This window comes from Panthera pardus, unplaced genomic scaffold, assembly GCF_024362965.1.
Source record: "Panthera pardus isolate Hobbes unplaced genomic scaffold, ASM2436296v1 HiC_scaffold_13, whole genome shotgun sequence".
In the NCBI taxonomy this organism is placed as follows: Eukaryota; Metazoa; Chordata; class Mammalia; order Carnivora; family Felidae; genus Panthera; species Panthera pardus.
The window spans coordinates 78,366,915-78,390,691 of NW_026526688.1; the positions used below are offsets into that span (position 1 = coordinate 78,366,915).

General features: G+C 37.0%; 1 long non-coding RNA gene across 1 annotated transcript; it reads right to left on the reverse strand.

The window, feature by feature from the left end:
• Positions 1 to 4,000: 4,000 nt before the first annotated feature.
• LOC109262231 (uncharacterized) lies at positions 4,001 to 13,524 on the reverse strand. Its single transcript, XR_002077675.2, has 4 exons — positions 13,169 to 13,524; positions 10,439 to 10,537; positions 4,936 to 5,126; positions 4,001 to 4,751 (listed from the first exon to the last, which is right to left on the reverse strand). It is a non-coding gene; the product is annotated as an uncharacterized LOC109262231 (long non-coding RNA).
• Between the last annotated feature and the right edge of the window lie 10,253 nt (positions 13,525 to 23,777).

Consider the following 23,777-nt stretch of genomic DNA (forward strand, 5'->3'; position numbering starts at 1 on the left):
TTCAAATATATCATGTTTTTATGTTACAATTAAAAGAAATTTTATAACTTTATTTTTCATTTTCTTTTAGATCTATTAGGATTTTTTTAAAAAAATTCTAAATAAAAATCTTTCGGGTTTTGATTTAGTTATTAATTTTTAGTTTTCTTTCATTATGGTCTAAAACTATTAATTAATATTATTTCTAGTCTTTTGAATTTATTGAGTTCTTTTTCTGTACTTTGATATAGTCAACTTCATAAATATTTCATATCCACTTGATGGAAAGTGCTTCCTCCATTATCAGGATTGATTTTGATATGTATCTCTTATCTAAGATCTACTTTGGTGAATATATTATATCTACCTTATTAAATATATCATACTTTTTTTGTAGCTTTACCAATACCTTGTCCACTTGATTTGACTTAGATGTTCAAAATTTTCTCTATTAATGTAATTTCTGCTTTATGAAAGTTGGTACTATGTTATTGAATAAATGTAGCCATTAGCACAATGAAGCCTTAATTTTGTATTTCTTAATGCATTTGGTCTTAATTCTACTTTCTCAGATTTATAGTATGTAGCATAGTGTTCAGTTATTATTATTATTATTTTAAGTAGGCACCATGCCCGCCATGGAGCCAGATGCAGGGCTTGAACTCACGACCCTGAGATCAAGACCTGAACTAAGATCAAGAGTCAGATGCTTAACCTACAGAGCCACCCAGGTGCTCCAGTGTTCAAGCATCATTTGTTAACTGGGGACACCTGGGTGGCTCAGTCTTTTGAGCGTCTGATGGTTGGTTTCAGCTGAGGTCATAATCTCAGGTTTAGTGGGTTCAGGTCCTGCATCAGGCTCCATGCTGACAGTGCAGAGCCTGCTTGGGATTTTCTCTCTCTCTCCCTCTCTCTCTCTGCCCCTCCCTGGCTTGTGCTCTCTCTCTCTCTCTCTCTCTCTCAAAAATAAATAAAAACAAAATAAATAAATAATGATTTGTTAACCGGTCTGAATTTTTTTTTTTACTTCAAATGGGTGTTTTAAACTTATTTACATTTTTTGACATGATCAACACATCAATATTTCGTGCCCTATATCGGTTTCATACATAAAGATATATGTATATAGACATAATATGTACACAAGTGAGTTATACTAATACACTAAAAACTTACATTAATATCTTTTTATAGTACCTTTAAATTTACTTTTGGCTATTGCTTATTGATTCGCCACTATGAACTATGTTGAAATTAGCCGGTAACCTTTCCTTTCTCCCTAATTTTTGCACAATATCCAAAATGAAGTTATATTCTTTTATTCCAGGTTAATACTGTTAAAGCAATCAGCAATCTTCTTTTTATAAATACTCTGCTTTCTCTTCTCCATTTGATTATTGTTCCATATCTACATTGCAAGAAAACACAGACACTGCATTATTGACTTCAAAACCTCTCTAATCTTTTGGTTGGCTAAAGCTCATTCTACAGTAAATTACTCAGGTAGAGCTCATGGAAATAATATTTTCTAAATCACTACATGTTCATAGGCATTTATTTACAGCTTTTATGTTGACAGTTGGTTTGTCTACATAGAAAATGTGTCTTAAATTTTCTTTCTTCTGAGTATCTTAAATGCTACTCTATTCCATATCTGGGATAAAGTTTTGCTGTAGAAAACTCTAATGATAATCTTATTTTCTTTCATTATGTATGGTTTTGTTCTTTACCTCAATGCACATGGGATTTGTTTAATCCAGTATTTCTACTAAACTATGCCTTGATGTTTACCTTTCTGTGTAGATTTTCCCAAGTATGTGGTATATATTTTAATAAGTTGCAAATAATCTTTTATTTCAAGAAATTAAAAAAACTTTTAATGAGAGTATATTCTGTTCCCTTGGTTTTTCATATAATGACTCATATATAAATGTGTTGAACCTTCTTTATGAATCTCTATCACTTTCCTTCAAATTTCTTTTTAATCTTCTAATTTTTTTTTTTTTTTTTAATGAGAGAGAGAGTCTAAGCAGGGAGAGGGGCAGAGAGGGGAACAGAGGATTCAAAGCCGGCTTTGCACTGATAGCAGTGAGGCTGATGTGGGGCTCAAACTCATGAACCACAAGATCATGACCTGAGCCAAAGTCAGATGCTCAACTGACTGAGACCCCCAGACACCCCCTTTCTAATTTGTTTTTAATTTGTTCCTTCTTTCCATCTTCTACTTCTATTAAGGCATTATCAGTAGTGTTATTCATTTTCATATCCTTTGTACCCTATTCTTTTTTTTTAAATTTTTTTAATGTTTATTTATTTTTGAGAGAGACAGAGACAGAAACAGAGACAGAGTGCAAGTGGGGGAGGGACAGAGAGGGAGGGAGACACAGAATCCAAAGAAGGCTTCAGGCTCTGACCTGTCAGCACAGAGCCAGATGCGGGGCTCAAACTCATGAACCTGTGAGATCATGACCTGAGATGAAGTTGGAGGCTTAACCAACTGAGCCACCCAGGTGCTCCTGTACTCTGTTCTTTACTTATGAGATGATCGTTTCTTTTTCTTTTCTGAGTCTGTCCCCCATTTTTCCCCAAATGTAGCTTTTCTCCAACTACTTTATTTATATTTTTAAAAATTATAATAGCTTCTATCATTTTCTTAATTTTTGTAGGTAATCTTAAGATACTAGTGTATTCATTTCTTGTCCCTGTTATGACAAATTACCACAAGCTTGATGTATTAAGACAATGTATATGTATTATTTTACAGTTCTGAGTGTCAGAATCCAAAATTGATCTCACTGGGTTAACTTACTTAACTCATTTAAGGTTCCAACAAGTCTGAGTTCCTTCTGGAGACTCTACGTGAGATTCTGTTTTCTTGCTCTTCCCAGCTTCTAGAGATTGCCTACATCCTTGGCCTATAGCTGCATCTATGCATCTTCAAAGCCAGTGATTTTGGACCAAGTTTTTCTCCTGCCACCATCTCTCTAATTCTCTGTTTTTAGCCTCCCTTATCTAAGGTCTCTTGATATCACATTGGGCCAACCAGAGTGATTCAGGCTAATCTCCCTATTTTGTTTAGTTTACTCCTGATTAGCAACCTGAGTCTATCTGCAACCTTCTTCTTTGCAATGCAATTCTTCTTTGCCATGCAACCTAACATATTCACAAGTTCAGGGGATTAAGATGAAAATATCTTTAGGGAGCCATTATTATGCCTATCACAATTAGCATACAATTTTCAAATGTTTGAGGGCATGACATTTTTGCATGTTTTCATTTTCTGTAGAAATCTTATTCTTTTTATTCTCTTGTCTTAGTCATTACACTATATTGGATACAACCATAATCCCTGTAAGTAAAGAAATTTTTCTGATAGTCTGGTATATTTCTCTTCTCTTCTCTTTCCTCACCTGTCTTTTTTTTTTTTTTTTTTGTCCCTATTGCCTTTATCCTGTTTGTTGAATTCTACTCCTAGAAGTTTCTCCTCAGTACGGGGCTTAGTCTTAGAAGATAGCTTTGTTTTATTTCTTTACTTTTTGAAGTCTATCTATTTATTTTGAGAGAGAGCATGAGTGAGGGAGGGACACAGAGAGAGGGAGAGAAAGAATCTCAAGCAGGCTCCACATTTAGCACAAGCCTGACACAGAACTCAGTCCCACAACCATGACATCAAAACCTGAGCCGATATCAAGAGTCAGACACTTAACTAACTGAGCCACCCAGCCTCCCCTCTTTTATTTTTCTTTTTTCTTTTTTTTTGAAGATAGTTTTTTAATACTTTTTAATGTTTATTTTTATTTATTTTTTTAAATTTTTTTAACGTTTCATTTATTTTTGAGAGAGACAGAGACAGAGTGTGAGCAGGGGAGGAGCAGAGAGAGAGGGAGTCACAGAATCTGAAGCAGGCTTCAGGCTCCAAGCTTTCAGCACAGAACCTTATGCGGGGCTCGAACTCATGAACCATGAGATCATAACCTGAGCCGAAGTCAGACTCTGAAACAACTGAGCCACCCAGGCAACCTTGGAAGATAGGTTTTGTTTTAATAATTTTGAGAGTTTATAGGCCCAGATGCCTCAAGCACCATTAGAATTTATGGTAGTATAATCCATTGTAGTCTTTTTTGAGTTGGATTCTACAGAAACCTGTCATATTCTTTCTGACTGCTATTCTCAGATTAGCCCAGTGCTCACCATTCTCAGAACTAACAGATATCCAGTTGTCTTCCTTCTGCGTCTCCCCACACAGGTATGAATACCTTGTATTGTGAACTGTTGGTGGTTCGTCACCACTCACATTTGGAGGTACAGGAAAATATATTTTCATATGTTTTCTTATATGGGTGTTTGGTTTTATCATAGTCATTACTTTTTTTATTTTAATGGATAGTCAGACAGATTCAAGAAATGTGCCATCACCATCTTCCAGATTTCTCTCTAACTTAACCAGCAGAAGAAGTAGGTACAGGAGGCTCAGACTCCTTTTGAGTGGTAAGTGGGGACAAATAATGTTATTTGTTATTATAGATTTTCTATTTCTTTAACTCCATCTGTTTCATTTAAGGAAGGCACAGTAAGGTAGGAAGGCAAAACTAGGCAACTGTGGAGAGGCAAACAGTTCATTCAGGAGGGCCGCTTAAGTGAGAAAACCTTCTCTTTTTCCCACCACAGAAGTTCTTGGTCCAGGTCATAGCTTGGATGCATTCATCAATTTATTTGATAATTCTTCGTTTATTCAGATATTTATAATGTAACTCCTATTTCCTGGGTTCACTCTGAAAGATACAAAGATAATGGAAACCTGAAGCTTATTTGCAAATGTCTTGAGTCTAGTACGGAAGATAGGATGAATTTACAAATAACTGTAATATAGATGCTATAAAGGTATGTCCTCATAGAGAGGGCTAATTAATCAGAAAAGTACCAAAATAAATAACAAACTGTTATTTTCCCCTCTACTTCATTTCCATCTGAATCTTCTCAACAGCTGAAGAATATGCTTTAGATAGACAGGCAAGCTTTGTTTTTCAAGTCCCTCAGAAGAGGGGAGGAGATGGTTTTGTTCATCTGAAGGGATGTTCATAAGAGAGATGTTGTCTCTCAAGGAGTGCTTGTTTAACAGCAATTACCACGTGATTAAGTCCAACATTCTGGCAAGAAAGGAAAACCAAAAATATTCATCATGAAGTTATTCAGTTTTAGAAAAGGGAACTATGGCAAAATTTGGGCTTTTCTTAGGGAAAAAATCCTGAAAGAAATAGTTCTGAAAGTAAATAACCATGAAGAAGTCTGGAGACTGTTTAAGAACAGCTTATTGGAAACTCAGGAAAAATGTTTGACTCAGCCCAAAAAGAGCAAGCATTTGAAAATAAACACTAAATGCCTAAATGGCAAAGGAAAGAAGGCGGTTTAAAAAAAGGAGGGGATAAGGGCAAGGAATCATTTTAGGGAGGAATAGAATTTTCCAGGAAGAAGAGTGGGAATTCTATAAATGTGACAAGTCAAATTTAAACAAATTTAAACAGGTCAAGAGCTACTTAATTACAAGGCACCTTGCACGAGAATCCAAAATAAAACACTAAGGTCCTTAAACAAAGAAAGGAAAGTAGGTAAAGTATTAACAGAACTTCTTGAGATTCAAGATAAGGAGGCTGTACTCAAGCACATGAAGGCAAAACATTTGCTGTAATGTTCATGAAAAAAGGAATTTTATGAAGATACAGCACTTTAAATTGCATTTTAAATGAAGAATCTGTATCAATTAGCTTTTGCTGCCTAACAAATGACTCCAAAACTTAGCTATTTAACACAACAATGATTGGACCATGATTCAGCAGATGGACAATTTGTGCTGGGATCAGCTGGGCAGTTCTGCTGGATTTATCTCTCTCTCACTCAAGTGGCTGCAGTCAGCTCTTGGCTCAGCTGGAGCTGGATGGTCAGGATGGCCTCACCTACCAGTCTGGCAATCCTGAACTTCTCCTCCCTGGTTCTCATCCATGTGGTTTCTGGTCAGGACTGCCACATCCTTGTTAAAGGATGACATGTGCAGCCACAGAGAATGAGTCTTAATGTATAACCATTCATGTGCCTGGGTTTTGTCTTCCTCATGTCCCATTGGCCAGAGCAAGTCACGTGGCTATGCTCAGATTCAAAGGAGCAAGAATAAAATTCCACCTCTTATTAGAAAGAATGGCGATGTTACATTACAAAGAGATGCGTATATAAGCATAGCAGGGATTATTGTGGCCATCTCTACAGACAATCCATCATAGTTTGCCCACTAGCCACAGAAGAAACTTTCCTCCCACATACAAAATACATTCTCTTTCTTCCCCAGAAGTCACTTCTCATTATGGTATTCATTTTGAATTACAAGATCTTCATCTAAATAAGGTCCAGAAACAGATGAGGATCTTTAGGCACAGTTCCTCAAATGTGACTCCTCTTTATTCAAAGACTTAGCACTAAAGTTATTTATATCATGCACACACATACACACACACACACATACACACACACTATGTAATAGAAAGAATAGCTAACATCAATAGATACTTCCACTCAAATGGGAAGAAAGAAATACGGGTAGTCACACTGGTCGGTAGCTATTGTAAAATCTTTCCAAGTAAACATTAACAAGGGCCTCTACTCCTAGAGAAGGGCATGTTCCTTAATTGGAGCCCAATTTTAATCCCAGGAATGGTTCCCAAGTCCATTGTTCAGTGTAGCTCTAGAAGCCTGCGTCCTATCCATAGAAATTTGGGGCTCAGAGGCTTCTCTTGGTTTCCAACTGTTTCTTTTCTCTTTAGGATAATCTCTCACCAAGTTTTATAAGTTCCCCTATGAAGAGGAATGAAGTCCACTCCTTGTTCCAAAATCTACATCCACAATTTCTTTGGAATAGACACTTCTCTGTTTGGGCAGCATGTCAGGCTGATATAGGAAAGCACCCTTAAAATTACTGAAAGCTCTTTTGTCCAGCTGAAAGAGTCTGCTAAGCACCACCTTACCTCTTCTGGAGGATTTTTAAAGGATCTGATAGCCATATACTTGATTTACCCTTATCAAGGAGCCATTTCTTATTTTGAGAATCTTTTGCCGTCTGGAGAGGTTGGATGTGAAAACAGCTTTATTTTCCAACCTAGAAATTTGGCTTCCCTCTACATCTCTAAATTCTGCTTGCCAAATCATTCTTTCTTTAGCTCCTCTTTTTCTCACAGTATCATATAAGGTACAGCGAGAAGAAGCCAATGGACGCTTTAACCATTTGGCCATAATATCATTTTAGGCATATCTACAAGGTTATTAGGTACATTTTTAATCCCATGACAGCTATGTCAACTCTTTCATGGCTACATAACATGGGTTATCTTTTTAGCTGGCTATTGCTGTTTCCTCACCACTTTCCTAGCCTCTAACAGCTCATTTGCCTTTTTTTCAGGCTTTGACAGCAGTTTCTGCATTACTTTTTCAGCCTTCACTTCCAATCTTATTCCAAAGTCATTGCTACATGTTTTGAGTTTTGTTACAGCATCCTACCACTTCTGGTACCAATTTTTGTATCAGTTCAATTTTACTGCATAATAAACTATTCCCGTAAGAAACTGCCTGGAAGAAAACAAGCATATTTTTTGTTGACCACAATTCTGTAGACGGACTGGGAGTTCTTCTGGTCTGAATCAACTCCCTGAAGATTGGAGAGCCTAGAGTGGCCTTGCTTGGATGACCAAGGCCAAGCTAACCTGGGACAAGTGGGCCTCTTTTCACATGGCTCAGCTCTCCAAGAAAGCTAATCCAGCTTGCCCACATGGCAACAGTTTTTCTAGGACGGGAAGGGAAGGCAAGCCCCAATGGGCAAACACATTTCAAGCCTTTGTTTGCATATATCTTATTGGCCAAAGCAAGTCACGTGCCAAGCCCATATGCAGGGAGTGGAGAAATAAATTCCACATCTTACTCTGAGACACAACCAACCCACACTGAAAAGGTATGTATTTATAAGAATGAGAACAATAACTGTGGCCCTCTTTGCAAACATTTTACCACAAAAGCTAACAATTACAGACTTAACATCAGAAAATGCACACAAATGTGCTGGACTGACTGATAAACTAGACAGAGATAAATCATGTATCTTCAGAAAATCGTCAGGCATAGAGAAAGTGACCATAACATATAACTTGACAGAGATGGCCATAAGGCCTGAGATGTATAACCAGTGATCACACTTTCATTCTATGTGAAGATCACTAGAGAAGATTCTAGGGAGTGCAAAAGATGAGTATCAGTTAATGGAATCATAAACTGGTAGAATCAAGTCCACATTTAGGGGCATATAGGATCACTGAAAAGCAGTATTTTATATGCCCCCACCATACAAACATTCCCTTAAATGTAGCCAAGACAAGCAGATCAAAAGCAATATCAAGGGTACCCTGAAGGGAAAAGAAGACAGTATTTCCCAAAATGCCAGCCTTAAACTTAAGGACTGAGATGTGGGAGGCTGGGGTGGAGGTGGGAGCAGGGGGGTGGCAATTAAAGGAAGTTGAAGTGCTATCTCTCCTGACACCCCTAACACATCAGAATTATATCTGCTGAAATGTAACCATAAGAGTGTCTCAGGTAATTTTAACCCCCATTTGGGATAACATTCTTCCTTCTTCTCTTCTAGTTATTTCCCAGGAGTTTTAGGAATTTGTTCTCTGTTGAATTATGGATCTTCCCAGAGCACAAAGTCTGGAGTGATGACCCCAATTGCTATAAACCAGAAACAGCTCTGAGATGGAGCCATAATAAAAAGGTAGAATGTCTAAAAATAACCTAGTAGGGGAAAGGCACCATTTGTAACCAATCTAAAAAATGCTCTGAGAATACATATAGCTATTTCTTTCTTTTGTATCATAGCTACATGAAAAGACTAGAAAGAAAGACATTAAAATTATAACATTGGTTATCTTTGTTGTTTGAACTCTATGATATTTCAATTTTTCTTTAGTTTTGATGTTTTATATTATAAATATTTCTTTATAAAATAAAGGCAGATTATACATTAGAAATGACAATAATTAAAAATATGAACTGATTCAATATTAAGTCATATTTGCTTCAAATACTTTGTTATAAAAGCAGAGTATAAAATATACATCCTGAGATTATTCTTTCTCAGGTTAAAATAAATGTCACTCTGGGGCACCTGGGTGGCTCAGTCGGTTAAGCATCTGACTTTGGCTCAGGTCATGGTCTCATGGCTTGTGAGTTTAAGCCCCGTGTCAGGCTCTGTGCTAATAGTTCAGAGCCTGGAGCCTGCTTTGGATTTTGTGTCTCCTCCTCTCTCTGCCGCTCCCATGCTCATGCTCTGTCTCTCAATAATAAATAAATGTTAAAAATTAAAAATAAATAAATAAAAATTTTAAAAAGTCACTCTTATGAGTGGTTAAATATACAGTCTCTCACCCAAAAATTTACTCTAGGAAACAAATTTTGTTTAGGATTTTAATAAATGATTAGGAATATAAGGGAGACATTTTCCAACTGTGTAGATGATTCTGGATGGTTTACTAAATAGAAATCAAATGGCAAATGATGGGAAGAATTTGCAGATTGATTACACAATAATATGACATAGACACACAAATGACCAATGAGTTTCAGGGTGAACAAAATAAAAGAAATGTTGAGGTGGCATTTACAGAGCTTGAAAGTTTGCACCCCTTGAAGAGATTACAATATAGATAAGATAAGGCATGGGACACTGATTAAGTCAGGGAGATACTTGTTCTTACTATATAAATTCATTAACAGATTGAATGAAGATATATTTATGGGAAACAGACATGAGTCTAAACTCATTTAGCATTCCCTAGAAAGGTTTTGTTTTGGCTTTGAACAAAATCTTAACATAAAGCCAAAATTAACACCTTTCCTACTTACCATATTCCCTGTTAAACTCATGTTTTTCAAAAGATGGGGGATGGGGTAGGGAATAAATAGGCTAACTACACTCCATATCTCTTACTTAACATATTATTATTACCCTCCTCTCCACAACTGTGTTAACATCTATTATAGTGTAACGCAACTGTTAAACATTTAGACAGTGAGACCATCTGGCATAGCCTATATGAGAATTTCTACATTGCCAAACATATTAGAAACCATTTGAACCACATATGTAAGAAAAAAAGGGGTGGGGAAGGATATTTATTCAATCACATAAACTATTCCAAAATATAAAAAACAGTGTCAAATAATGTATCAATATCTGAAAATATCTGCTCTACCAAAGTTCGATACTTCTGTAATCATTTTTCCTGTTTTTTAATTGCTATAACCCCAGCCCCTGAAAAATAGATGGTGTAGCCACTTAGTAAACATTTGTAAGTGAATTAGTGAATAAATGAAAAATATTTTTGTATGTGAGAAACTTCTTTTTTGAGAAGAGGCAGCTCCAGGGACTCACAGTGCTTAGAGTGGAGTCTCTCCATAGTAACATCTTATCTTTGTCTTTGGGTCCATCCAAATTCTACTGTTCTTCCAAACTCATGTCGTGATCATTATGCTATGTGAAATATGTTAGAGAAAGACAAATACCATATTATTTCACTTCTTTGTGCAATCTAAAAAACAAAGCAAATGAATAAAACAAAAAGCAGAGTCACACCTATAAATACAGAGAACAATCTGATGGTTGCCCAAGGGGGGGGCGGGTAGAGGATGGGCAAAATGGGTGAAGGGGAGTGGGAGATACAAACTTCCAGTTATGGAATGAGTAAGCCTGAAAATAAAAGATACAGCATTGGGAATGTAATTAATGATATTGTAATAGAGTTCTCTGGTGAGCACAGCATAACATATAGAGAAGTTGATTCACTAGAGAAGTTGTACACCTAAAACTAATGTCATATTCTGTGTCAATTATACTCAAATAAAAAAAAAATAAAAATGAATAAAAAAACTCATGTTGTAATCTAAATCTTTTAAGATTTCTCTATCAGTCCAGATTTCACTAGTCTTCTAACTAGACTTTGTCAGTCCACCATATATACATATAACTTTGTTTAAGTCTTTCTCAGTGTTTACTATTGATACACATTTTCTGAATGGACTATAACCTTTTCATGCTGTGTCTTCTTCCTAATTTATTAATACAGAAATTAATAAGGCATGGTCCCTGCCCTTAAGAAGATCCACGTAAAATAAACGAGTTCAGCATGTCAAGCATTATATATGCTTTGGTAGACATTTGGGTTGGTTCTCCTAATCACAATTCTACCCTCCTTCTAGTTTAAGGGATTCAAAATCTAATTTCTAAATTTCCCATATGCACTTGAGGCTAAGTTTTAAAATCTGAGCAAGGACTTGAAGGACAGCTCAAAATAAATGTGGGGTAGCAACCCTCTTCCTGCCTGTATTGATACTGGCAAGCAAGGTCATACAGGTGTGTTGGTGGTGACTGGACTCCATGCCCCAGAGGCTAGTCACCAGCTAATGACCATGAGGGAAAGTGTGGGAGCAGCAGAAATTTCTGATCTCTGGGTAGCTGCTATGACGGTGTGACCTTCAAATCAATAGTCCAGAGTGACTTTTTAACTTCAGTTCCTTCTAACCTTTGGGGATCCAATTCCCTGAATTAAACACAGCTTGAAATCAATGGTATTATCCACCTTGCTCTGAACTGTGACTAATCCACATGGTATGGTATGAATATAAAGAATAGAGCAGAGGGGCTCCTGGGTGGCTCAGTGGGTTAAGCATCTGACTTCAGCTCAGGTCATGATCTCGCGGTCTGTGAATTCAAGCCCCACATCGGGCTCTGCGCTGACAGCTCAGAGCCTGGAGCCTGCTTCGGATTCTGTGTCTTATTCTCTTTCTGACCCTCCCCCACTTGTGCTCTGTCTCTCTCTGTCTCTCAAAGATAAATAAATGTGAAAAATTAAAAAAAGAAGAGAATAGAGCAGAGACACTAGAAAAGAGCGGTAATAATGGAAAGATAATTGTTCAGCTGAGCCAAGCAGATGAAGGGTGGAAGAACGTAGTGTAAACATGAGAGCACAGTAGTAACTCAGAGTTAAAGACCAGAAAGAAACAGAGATAGAAACAACAGAATGTTTCTATCAGGAAAGTTACAGAAAATCTACCCCAGCCCCATTAGTTAAAAAATAAATAAATAAAATAAAAAACACTCAAAGAGGGAAAGGAACTTTATCTGAAAAATAGGAAGTGTGAGTCTAATGGGCACCAGGAGAAAGAGACCTTCTGATGTCCAATCCATTGCTTATTCAACTTACAAGATCCTGTAATTTTTATTACACGAAACTGTTGAGAAGTATGTTGGTATTTCACTTCTTATCTAAAAAAGCATCACAAATCTCAATATAATATTATGGTTGTATTTCTCTTGTTAGTTTTATTTTTTTTAATTCTTTAAAATGTTTATTTATTTATTTTGAGAGGAGGTGTTGGGGAGGGGCAGAGAGAGGAAAGAGAATCCCAAGCAGGCTCTGCACTGTCAGTACAGAGCCCAACATGTGATCTCACGAACTGTGAGATCATGATCTGAGTCGAAACCAAGACTTGGATGGTTAACCAACTGAGCCCCCCAGGTGCTCCTCCATTGTTAGTTTTAAAGGATTAACACAATAGTTACAACTGAGCAGAAAGTATCTTCAAAAGTGTATTGAAATGGGTAGCCTCAATAATAATGAGTGAGAATCAAATTCTTCTAACCACTTAGGATTCATCTTTGTATTGCCTGTTTTTAAAAAAACATTTCTTGGGACACCTGGGTGGCTCAGTTGGTTGAGTGTCCAACTTCAGCTCGGGTCATGATCTTGCGGTTCGTGAGTTCGAGCCCCACGTCAGGCTGTGTGCTGACAGCTTGGAGCCTAGAGCCTGCTTCGGATTCTGTGTCTCCCTGTCTCTCTGCCCCTCCCTGCTTACGCTGTCTCTGTCTCTCAATAATAAATAAACATCAAAAAAATTAAAAAAGAAGAAATAAAAACCATTTCTTGATTACCTCTATTTCTCAGCAAATATACTTCCCTCTATAAACACATCAGACAGAACCAGCAATGCTCCTAATCAAACAACACAAGTCCATGAAGGCAGCATTTACATATGCATTTAGTCTGTAAAATTCCTTCAAAGATATTCACTTATGAATCAACCACACCTTTTTAGGGAAACATACCACAGCTTACTGTTCTCTGTGACACTCCTGAGTCCATGAAAATATAGATTTATTTGAAAATGCTCCTCCTCCTACTTTGAGTATGCGATTTTAACTGTCATCATTAGAAGAGTCAACAGTTTCTTTCTTGGAAAACATTTAACTTACTGAAAAACAATGAAATCTTACAGTTATGTGTCTTATTTCTGGAAGAGATGGCAAAATTTTCCTGATCCGAGACTCTGGTTTGAAGTAGTTTAAGTGTTATTACCTTCATTTTACTGAGGTAAGTAACGCCTCTGAGATCACTTTCTCTTAAAAGGCATAAAGTTAGTCACAGGCAGGAACAATGTCTGTTCTTGCATTTCTCTGTCTTTTTGATTTCAAACACAGAGGAATTCACTCTGTGATACAGAGGGATACAGGAGTACTGATGCATAGGGGCACTTGTACCCCAATGTTTATAGCAGCACTCTCAACAATAGCCAAATTATGGAAAGAGCCTAAATGTCCATCAACTGATGAATGGATAAAGAAATTGTGGTTTATATACACAATGGAGTACTATGTGGCAATGAGAAAGAATGAAATATGGCCCTTTGTAGCAATGTGGATGGAACTGGAGAGTGTGATGCTAAGTGAAATAAGCCATACAGAGAAAGACAGATACCATATGTTTTCACCCTTATGTGGATCCTGAGAAACTTAATAGAAACCCATGGGGGAGGGGAAGGAAAAAAAAAAAGAAAAAAAAGAGGTTAGAGTGGGAGAGAGAGCCAAAGCATAAGAGACTCTTAAAAACTGAAAACAAATTGAGGGTTGATGGGAGGTGGGAGAGGGGGAGGGTAGGTGATGGGCATTGAAGAGGTCATCTTTTGGGATGAGCACTGGGTGTTGTATGGAACCTAATTTGACAGTAAATTTCATATAAAAAAATAAATAAAAAATAAATAAATAAATTTTGGGGTGTGTTATACAATATACATATGCATTAGTAGTGTAGTTCATATAATAATTGAGTAAATAAATGTGAAAGTTTATATTAGAAGTACATGCTGAAAAAATATGCATGCTCAAGTCAGTACGGAGATCATGCTTTAGGAATATAGGCAGCAGAGTCCCTTTATGTGCTTCTAGACAGCTCCATAAAATTGTGGTTTATATCTGCTTGTGGATAGTACCCTCATACTTAGCACTATTCTGCCATATAATAGGTTTTCAATAAATCATTGTTGAATGAATGAAACAATGGATCAATAAGTGACTCAAAACTGGCCTAAATCAAAAGTTACCATGTATCTTTAGATCCTATAGTTGGTTGAACAGTGTGCTCCCACTCCCTATTTCATATCTACCTGGAACCTAGAAGTAGGAAAGAAATAGAATTTAAATCTTCTATTTGGAAACAGGGCCTTTGAAGACACACTAGAGGTAAGAATTGAGATGACATCATGCAGGACTAGGTGGGCCCTAAATCTATTCAAAATGTCTTTATAAGAGACAGAAAAGCACACAGAAATAGAGAAAAAGTTTATGTGAAGGCAGAGGTAGGTGGAGACTGGAGTGACACAGCTCAGCTACAAGCCAGGGAATGCCTGGAGTCACCAGGAAACGGCAAGGAAATGTTCTTCCCTAGAGCCTTCAATGAGACCATGGCCTTGCTGGCACCTTGATTTTGTTTGGACTTCTAGTCTCCAGAACAATGAGAGAATAAATGCCTATTGCTTTAACACCAAGTTTGTGGTAATTAGTTGTGACAACCATAAGAAACCAATACAGATACTATATTTTAGATACCAGGCCATTGTCCCAACAAGTTTAGTCCTATTAGATCTGACTCAAGTGCCCTTTCCATTGGCCTATTGTAGTGAATCCAACACCTCCTCCAATGGAATCCATTTATGATATAAAAGGTCTCTGGTTGGCTCAGTCCATTACACGCCTGACTCTTGGTTTTAGCTCAGATCATGATCTCACAGTTCATTGAGTTCAAGCCCTGCATTGGGTTCTATGTTGATAGTGTGGAGCCTGCTTTGTATTCTCTCTCTCCTTCTCTCTCTGCCCCTCTTCTCTCTCTCTCTCACTGTCTCTCAATAAATAAATAAATAAACTTAAAAAAAAAGGCAATACTAGAATCTAGCTCTCCTGACTCTTAGGGTAGCATTCTTTCCACTACCTCTTACTATTTAGCTGAAGAACTTATCACATAAGAAAAAGTTCTCAGAAAGTCTAAGCTGTGGGTATGCATTATGGGTATGTGCCTAAGCATTCATGATGCAACCTGAAACTTTTCGCTCTTAAAATTCTTATGAGGATAAGCTTCTGACCTCTGATATATGCCAGTTCCAGCCAGTTAACAACAATCATAAGACATGTTACAGTTTATTTTGGTACTTGATATTCTGGTCACAGAAATAACCAGGAAACGAAGTTACTTTTTAAAAAAATCAGCTTTGTCATTATTTAACATTATTGAGCACTTATCATGTGCATGCATTTATATAAATAAAAATTTAGTTGAATTTACAAATCATTAAAATTGCTTGAACCATTCAAAAGGAGAATCAAATTTTATTCTACTTCTAGCAAATATTTTTGATCTACCTTTCAACTCTCTATTAGCCTATATAAACAAAACAATTTGCTTAAAGCAGTAGGTAACCAGAAAGTCTTTCATACACTTTAGAGACAACTTACATGAACACAGCAGTGACTGTGCTTGGCAGAGAAGAGGTGCTCAGGAAGTGTTGGAGCTATTTTTCTGGATTAAAAAAGATTATTAGGGGTCCCTGGGTGGCACAGTTGGTTAAGCTTCCAACTCGATCTCTGCTCAGGTCATATCACAGTTCATGAGCTCAAGCCCCATGAGCTGGGCTCTGTGCTGATGGAATGCGGCCTGCTTGGGATTCTCTCTCCCTTTCTCTCTCAGTGCCCCTCCCTCACTTGTGCATGCCCTCTCTCTCTTTCTCTGAAAATAAAATAAGCTTTAAGAAACAAATTAAAATATGAAAATTAGCACTCAGAAAAGCCCCTTTGAATTTAATTGTTCATTTGTTTGTTGTTATTAGTTACTTTGGATTTGACTGAAACTATCATATCTTCTGGATCTTTAGCTTATTTACAACTTGATTTTGAGCATCCAGAAAGAATGTTACTGGTGATGTGGAAATGTCGGGATTCTGTGGACATGATGGGCTTATGTTGGGTGTAGCAACCACATGGAGAGGGCACATCAAGCCAAGGCCAATGAACTCCAGTTGGTCAAAAACACAAGATTTTAAGAGGAAAAGAAACAAAAGAGGTGTCATCCCAAGGATAGTCATTCCAAAAGCATGAAAGATTAAGAAGGATAGAAAAGTTTCAAAGTGAAATTCTTTTTTTTTTTTTTAATTTTTTTTTTTTAACGTTTATTTATTTTTGAGACAGAGAGAGACAGAGCATGAAAGGGGGAGGGTCAGAGAGAGGGAGACACAGAATCTGAAACAGGCTCCAGGCTCTGAGCCGTCAGCACAGAGCCTGACGCGGGGCTCGAACCCACGGACAGTGAGATCGTGACCTGAGCCGAAGTCAGACGCTTAGCCGACTGAGCCACCCAGGCGCCCCTCAAAGTGAAATTCTTATGAAGTCACAAGTGATCAGAATTCAGTTTGGCTGAGATCCACAAACCTGAACTGAGCACCTCCTATGAGCCCAGCAGTGGGTGAAAATGAGTAAAACTTGGCGCCCTGAGCTGTAGTCTATTGAACTCTTTAGAATCTCTTTCAGAAAGACAAGAAGGAAGAATCCGAAGAAGCCTTTGTGTCTATGCATGGTGCAGTTGGTTGAACTCTGCTTTAAGAAGAAACCCCAGGGAGCAAGTCTTTCATAGATTCATAAGGGTCTAGTAACTGGCATGCATTTTTTTAATACACATAGAAAGTCCCCAGTAAATGAGTGTTTTTTGTGTGTTTTACTCAACATACGAATTAATAATGTCTGAACAAATGGGCTATAAAAGCAAAGATTAATATCACACAGAAAGAGCCAAGAACAAAGACTCTGTTAGAAGCGTGACATGAAGGCTGACATCCAGATGTCAGTTAAAAAACAAAACAAAAGCTAAAGATCAAGCAATGTCTGGGACAGAGGCAGAGGCCTCAGGGGCAGCCTCCATTTTCTCTGGAGGTTCAGGATGACTTGGGGAACGCTTAATCACAGCCCATCAGATGGGTTGAACAGTAGTTATGCTGGAGGAAAGCCCATGGGGTTGTGTTCTAGGAGTTTGTTTTAAGGATCCCCTACACTGACATTTATATCAATTACTTGACTAACAATATAGAAAAAAATTCCATGAAATGCAGCTATGTCAGAAAGATGTTAGGGCAAAGAGAGGATTCAAATATCAATTGATGGAACCAAAAACTACACTGATTGGCCAAGTCAGTGTGCATAAAATTACACAGAGTATAAAGTTTCATGTTAGGGTCAAAAGGTCAATCACATTAGTACAAAATGGGTGACCTAGTTCCTAGGAATTTATGTTGCCGTTTATTTTTTACTTGATCCTAAATTTTCGTAATTCATGGAGGTGGACACAGGGCACAGGCTACCCTATGAGTCTACATGTAAAAAAATATAATGCCCAAATGAAATCCTTTTTTATCCTACATGGCTTCAGATTTCATCACAGGCCTATTGCTCCCTGTTATGAGTTTATAATAAAGAATCTACAGCAAGGAATCAGAAAGGTTTTGCCTACAGGAGAAATCAATTCAAGAAATCGGCAGCGTCTTCAAACAGCTGAAAGTATCATGTGGAAGAAAGATTTGACTAATTATAGGAACTAGAAGAAAGATGATGGGCAAGAGTATAGGACATGCTTCAGTTGTATATAATGAATCATATTCTGCCATTAGAACTGTTCAACAACAGTCTGCCTGCCCTAGGAATATGTGAATTCTGTGTCACTGGAATACTCTAGAAGGGGCCAGATGACTATTGACAATGAAGGAGAATGGTTAATGCACTCCTTATGTTCTTTTATGCTCTAAAGTAAATACTACAGATGAAAGAAAAAGTGTGGAATAAGAAAAGCACGTCCAAATGCATACCGTCTCTGTAATGTCAAACAGCCTTTTAAACTTCTATGAAAACTATTTTCATAACCTTTACTTCACTCTTTTCAGGAAAATTAGATTCAATAACCTGTATAATGCACCTGACACAGTGGATGCTAAGTAAATTGTGGAAAAAATATAATTATTATGATAGTAATTATATAGTCTCTGCAGAGCAAACCCAGAAAATATCTTAACTATGTATCACTAGAGAGAGGAAAAGAAAAACGGAGAAATCAGGTAACATTCTTGGTGCTTCTAACTCTGTAATGCGAAACTACAAGTTACCCTCTGATTACCTTCTGCCTGCTTAAACAAATGATCCTCAATCTGTAGAAAACAGTTACTTGAATTAAAATATTCATACTTCACAGATGAGTCAGCTTGCTGGTAGAAATAAAAAGCCAAACCAATAAATTAATTAAGATTCAAAATTCCAGTTTCAGACAAGTACTTTAAATATAAGAATGTAAAATATATATATACAACCAAGAGTGGAGATTCTTTTCTCTTAAAATTTTTTTTCAAATATTATTGGAAGTAGGGTCTCTTTAAGAAAGAAAAACTTATTGAAAATACTCTTCAGAGGCTGGCCCACAGAAGTGATGCTTGATAAATAATTTTGGAAACTGCTCTATCTTTTAACTTTCCTTTTGAAAAAAAAATGGACAGTCTTTAGACAGTGTAGCTCGTAGACTAATTTAAAACTCCATTGAAATGTCCTTTAAGTATTAGTGAATCCAGATTTTCAATTAAAAGTTTGTATCCTTAAGTGCAAGTAAAACTGTGCGGTGGGTGTTTTCATATGAACTTACCCAAAAAAATCACAACTAAAATATTCATAATAGAAGCATCTCTTTTAGAGAGAAACTTGGTTGAACGCAAAACTGGCAGGGGTGTGGGGAAGAACTGACTTAGCATCGACAGAATGAGGAATACAGTTTACTTAGAGAACTTCACAAAACAGCCACAAATTATGCACAAAAATGATTTTGAAGAAACTTCACATAAACTTTTTTTTCTTCAATTTTGAGAGCAGATGAAAGCCATTTTCGATACTAAAAGCAATAGCTGTCACCTGATCTGTGAACTCGGCAAATCCTAAGCAACTAGGTGAAACTAGTGTTGTGAGAACTGGTTCCTGGACAGCAGGAGAAATAAACCTCATGCAAAGATATTAGAAAGTTAATCCAAACAATGATCACCACAGACAGAAAATGAAGAGGGAAGGTACAGGCGGGAGGGGGGCATGGGGGGAAGGGGGAAGAACAGTGACATTTGGTGATGAACCATATGTGCGTGGTTTGAAAGACATGACTGAATTGTTTTTGGTGCAGCATTATTCTGACATTTAGAATGAGGCAATTTTCCATTTCCATTAATGTACTGCCAAATAGGAGGGGAACTGTCGCGAATTAAAGACTAAAGAAAGCTGTTCCTCAGAGTTGTATTAAATCATTGCTGATGAACTCATTAAGAACAAATTAACGAGGTAAATTGTACTAGGATTAACCAGCAAGAAAACCTAAGTAAAATTATACAACCTCACTAGTTTCTAAATGGTCCAACATTAAGCACTGACAGTACATGCCATGAATGAGAGGTCTTCTTTACTCTCTAGAAATCTCCTGGCATCCTCAGAAAGGACTCTGGCTTACCTCAGAGACAAGAACAAATTTAATGTAGACTTTGTAACAACCAGAAGATGTTAGGGGAAATTACTTTCCTCTCACACACAGACCATTTTTCACAAAGAAAAACAGGCTAAAATTTGCCTGCTTTATATGAAGAGGCAAAGATAGCCCCTCTTCATAATGTCAGCATAGAAAATTATTGTAACTGTATAAGTAAGTCTTCTAAGTTTACCTGAAATCAAGCAGATTTGATACTTTGCCTTCTTCAGTAGAGGGTGGAAAATCCTATCTGTGGTCTTCATACCCCTCTAAGGAAAAATTATCTTTAAGGGGCTCCAGGTCTCAAGATTCCAGGATCCCAAATCCTTCAAGGTCATCAGTACCTTATCTATCTGGTTACAGAGCAACTCAGACTTGCCTTTCTACATTATTTTTAGTACTGAAGCTCTAAGGCTGTAAACAACCTTGGGGGGAGGGGGCAGGGGAGGAAGCAGCAGAACTATATTGCAACATGCTCCTTAATATGTCCAGTGGTGACATTCTTTATTTTCTTACCTTGAGTCCATATACTAGAACTTCACGATAAAGCCCTGGAAACTTTTTATAGGGTGGTGTTGAGCCCTCTCGTATCATGTTCTTCATTGGCATTTTGATAGGTCTTCTTTTTGTCATGGAAAATGGGGACTCAGGTCAGATCTCCATGATGGCCCGTAGTCTAGCCCCTAGACCTTCTTTTTCAACTTCCGCATCCATTCCAGCGCCAGAGCCTAGCATGTTGCTTCGAACACAGGAAGCACATTATAAGTGCTTTTTTTTCCCTTTCATTTTAATGGAAAAACTAATAATAATGCTGTGTGCTTAAATTACAGTCCAAACTCAGAATTCTTCCCACATGTCAACAGTCATTTGAAACTCCTGGAATACTGGTTCTAATTTGAAATCAAGACAATAACAGAGCCATGCCTTATATGTAAGTTAATCTGCTGCCTTTTCTCTGATTTTTTCATAATCATTAAAGTAGAGCTCAGCTTCTCAAAAGTAATCCATTCAGAATACCTTGCTATATGGTTTTTAAAATTTCAATTGATTCAATTCATTTATAAAGACTCCTTGAAAGTGCAATTTAGAGACACCTGGGTGGCTCAGTTGGTTGAGCATCCAACTCTTGATTTCTGCTCAAGTCATGGTCTCAATTCCACATCAGGTTCTACAGTAGGCGGGGAACCAGCTTGGGATTCTCTCTGTCTCTCCCTCTGTCCCTCTCCACTTGTACACTCTCTCTCTCTCTCTCTCTCTCTCAAAAAAAAATTTAATTTCAACAATTGGATTCATTTTTTTTTTTATTATTTTCAATGTTTATTGATTTTTGAAAGAGAGAGAGAGAGACAGAGTGTGAGCTAGGGAGGGCAGAGAGAGAGGGAGACACAGAATCTGAAGCAGGCTCCAGGCTATGAGCTGTCACCACAGAGCCTGATGTAGGGCTCAAACTCACTAACCTTGAGATCATGACCTGACCCAAAGTCAGACACTTAACCGACTGAGCCACCCAGGTACCCTTCAATTGGATTCATTTTAAACAACTTTGAATCATTCACATTTATATAGCACTTTAAATCTCATGATCTCAAAGTCACTTACATGTTATTTATTTGTAAAGTAGGACTGAATGGAATTATTGTTCCCATTTTGCAGACACTGAAGTAAATACCTATAAATATATGGCTTTCAAGTGTCTCAATAAGCCATGGGAAACTTGACACTCAGAATCAAATCCATTATTCCACCAAGAAAGCCCAACACCTCCTGCCCCCATGCTTTGCTTCTTAAACATTTATTTATTTTTTTTTTTAAATGTATATTTATTTTGAGAGAGAGAGTACAAGTGACACTGGACTCGATATCACCAATTGTGAGATCATGACCTGAGCCAAAACCAAGAGTTGGATGCTTAACCAACTGAGCCACCCAGGTGCCTCTTCAATATTTATTTTTTAATTGTAATTTAGTCTCCTTCATGAAGCTTCTTACTTCTGCTAACTAAACTTTAAAGGAAAATGTGTATATCACTTGCTCTACCTACTCTCACCGATTAATTTCCAAGGTCATTGGATATGGCCAATTGGTGTTTAACTAGCTAAACCAAGTTCTGCTAAAGTCAACAGGAACTAGAGATAGGCATCTGATAAAAAGATTGATGTCTGCATAGGTATCTAACCCAAAAAGGTGTACCCTTTAGAATAATAAAAAGAATGCTGGCAAGGACATACTGCCTAGCCATTTCCATTTTGAAAGATTGCAATATGGAAAACAATTATGTCTGGACATGTTAGTCCAACTTTATTTATAAACACCAAATTCAATATACCATATAATCAAAATGTATGAAACCAAGATGAACCACTCTTGCCTTTTAAATCAGACAATTCTGTTTGCTTTTGCTCTGGCTTATGATTACATCTTCCTGACCTGATAATTAAACCCACAGAAAAAGTGACCTTAGCAAAGGAGAAATTTCTACATGAAAAATCCCTTTTGCTTTGTTTTATTTATTTGTTGTTTTCCGATTTTTTTAAATCATTTGTCTTATAGATGAACCAAAAAAATTTTGCTGGAACCAAAGACATGTAAATACAAGAATCTAAGTCAATTTGTTTGAGAATGTTCTGGCCTAAGGGTACATTTTCCAGCTTCATTTGTTGCCTGCACAAGGTCAGGCCTCCTATTGAATGTTATTTCCTGAAATCAGGATGCTTCATTTGTAATCTAAGTAAAGTCACTGAGGACCACAAATAGTCTCCTGACCTCGTTGAGGCTGAGCTCCATGCTCTGTTAGTTGGCTAAGTAGAACATAGTGAAGACTCATCTAATCCTGGATGTGTAAATTTCCATGATTACTGTCCAGATTCATGCTTACTAGGAGACACAGACATATGGAAGAAGGATCCCATTTTAGTCCTCCAATTTTATAAACACTATCTTCATTCATGAAATTCTAAAATTAGAGACTTTCTAATGACCCCTTTATTTTTTCCTCCCTGATTTAGATTTACTTTGCTTACTCTACCACAGTAATATTCACAATGTTAACAAAATAAATATATTAGAATTATTTTTATTAAAAAAATATACATGTAGGGGAACCTGGTTGGCTCAGTCAGAAGAGCATGCGACTCTCGATCTCAGGATAGTGAGTTTGAGTCCCATGTTAGGTATAGAGATTAGTTAAATAAATTAACAAATGATATATATATATATATATATATATATATATATACACACACACATGTATATACACATATATATGTATATATATACACATATGTATGTATATGAGTTTGATCACGATACAGGATAGCGAACCATTCATGTGGACAAGAAGCTGAAGTTTACATATAAAACTCTCACTGTTCCAGGGTATACTTTAAAACCAACAGTTTTTACCATAATAACATGGCTCTCTCTCTGGTATCTCACCGCTGCGACGGTGCAAGTAGGAGATTGAGCTGGAGCTAGCTCGAATAAAGGCTCTTTGCTTTTGCATCGGACTCGGCTCCCTGGTGGTCTTTGGGGATCACGAATTCTGGGCATAACATTTGTGTATATATATACATATATATGTTAGAAATCATATACATGTATATATATATTATATTATATACATATAAATATATGGCTTCCGATAGTATGAGATAGACAGCTTCATTTGCACATGATTTTCTTCTTTGCTTATACTATGAATGTAGAAAGACCTTCCCTCTAGTACTGGCTTTAGACTCTGAATTTAAGAATAAAGAATTTTTACTTTAATTTTTATGGTAGCCCAACAATGACACAGTTCCTAATGGAGTAGTTTTGAAGCAAATTTCCAAGGAGAAACTTATGTCAGCTCAATTTGCCCTT